Below are 2,253 nucleotides of genomic sequence, written 5' to 3' on the forward strand. Positions count from 1 at the left end.
CGCTGCTGCCCCTGGGGTGCGGCTCCCCTGTTCTGCCCCTTTCCCCTCCCCCTCCCGCTCACCCCCCTCCCCTTGTGTCACCAGGCTTTTATCTCCAGTTGTTAGCAGAGATAAACTCAGTTCACAAATTGTTTTTAATACTAGGTTTCCTGCCTTAGTCCCATGCCCCTGTGCGTGGACATCATGTCATCTGTCACCTTGTGATATTCAAGCCCCGTTTCCCCCAGTGAGATTGTGAGTACTAGGGACTCCACGCTGGGTTTTCCTCAAATCGCACATTTTCCCTCCCCTTCTCTCAGATCCTTCCCAGGGTGGCACTCACAGGGGAGACAGGCCCTGAGGAAAGTGAGTGCCTGCCACATTGCTAGTCACACTCCCAGGAACTCCAGGGCAGGTCTTCCTGTAGATCCCGAGGTCCAGGCCCCAGGCTCCCTTCCTTCACGGACCCATCTGGGCCTCCCCGGTCACTGGATAAACACACAGAGGGGAGTCAGTCCACCACAGGCCAGTCCTGCACAGTGAGCTCTGCTCGCAGCTGTGACCCAAAGTGAGAGACGAAAGGAGAAGGTCTGGACTTGGCCTGGACTTCCTCTTGCGTGCTGGGAGAGGTTTGCTGTTTTATTTCAGATCCTCAGGAAGGAAATGAAAGAGGAAGTGGGAAGCAGACCTGCTGGACCTGGGGCAGGGGTAAAGGAGCTAAAAAAAACCTCAGTTCCTCCGTGGAAACCCTCAGTTCCTCAGTGGAAGACCCAATCTCGCAGGCTGGCTTCCCTGGACCCTCCAGAGAGCAGCCGGTGCCATCTGGTGAGCATGTGCACTTAGTGAGCAGTGAGCTTCAATGGGTGTTAGGTTTGATCCAGCAGTTGAGTTGATACTCCTCCCCCAGGAACTGGCTTTTCAGATCACTTTCACTATGGACATTCCCTTTGCTGAAGACCACATTTCACTTTCTGCAACCACATTCCATTCTCTCTCCTTCTGGGTCTGCATAAAGAGGTCTCTGCCCAGGGAAAAGCCCACCGAAAGTCCTTTAAACGCCACTGACTGCCCTGACCACTTTGGCTCAGTGGATAGAGCATTGCCCTGCGGACTGAAAGGTCCCAGGTTCGATTCCGGTCAAGGGCATGTGCCTGGGTTGCGGGCATATCCCCAGTCGGGGGGTGTGCAGGAGGCAGCTGATCAATGTTCCTCTCTCATCGATGTTTCTAACTCTCTATCCCTCTCCCTTCCTCACTGTAAAAAACCAATAAAATATATATATTTTTTAAAAAGCTGCTGACTCCTGTCACTGGGTGCTGGAGCCATCCAGGCTCAGTCACCTGGTGTGTGGATGATGGAACAAATTCATAGTCCCTCACCACTCTGGCCTCTTGCGTTCCTCCTTTGGGGACCTAACAAAGGGCTGCCGAGGAAAACAGAAGCCGGGGCCTGGACGCCATATTATAGGAAGGTTGTGCATTTAGCCAATTCCAGACTGATTCCCAGGCCGAGCACATACTCCGGCCTTGGCAATGCAGGGAAGACCTTTCTAACCTGCTCCGGATGCCGCTCCATCCCTACCCAGTCAAAGAGCAATGCCAGCAAGCCTGCGATTTCTGCCACTCGATTTTAAGTACAAGGGAATTGGCAGACAACACAATCCTTTATTCTACCCTCTTCTGTTCTCACACGGAGAAATTTAAATTCTGGAAGGGAGAAAACTCAACTGTAACCAGGTTGTAACAGGCTAGCAAGAAGCTAGGAGGATTCCTAGACAAGTGGAATGGGGAGACAGAGACAAGAAAATTAAGCAAGGCCAAACAGTTTAAGCAACCTGAGGCCAGCTTTGTGAATAGCAAGCTCTTATCTTTCCCAACCAAGGACACTTGAAAACAAATAGTTAATACCTCTCCTCTCTAACCAGAGAATATGTAGCTTCAGTCACCCTGGAACTGCTAAGGCCTGAGGCGTGAGAGGGGGAAGGAAAGAAAGGAGTTTAATTTCACCCACTAAACAAAAAACCCAGCTGTCTTGGAGAAAGAGAGAGAAAAGGGGGACTTTTTATCCCACTCACTGCACAGAGAAGCCAGCAGTTTCCGGGCTTGTCTAGAGAAAATCTGGAGGTGTTTCTCATAAATTCTGGGAAAGCTGCAACAAAGTAAAAGGGAAGCCCTGAGAGCTAATCTGTACCAACATATCTGGCAGAGGGATCTTGAAACTGTTGTAGGCGTCGGACGGACACCAGGTGTCTGACCGGTGAGGTCAGACCAAACC

This window comes from Myotis davidii, unplaced genomic scaffold (assembly GCF_000327345.1).
Source record: "Myotis davidii unplaced genomic scaffold, ASM32734v1 scaffold435, whole genome shotgun sequence".
Classification (NCBI taxonomy): Eukaryota; Metazoa; Chordata; class Mammalia; order Chiroptera; family Vespertilionidae; genus Myotis; species Myotis davidii.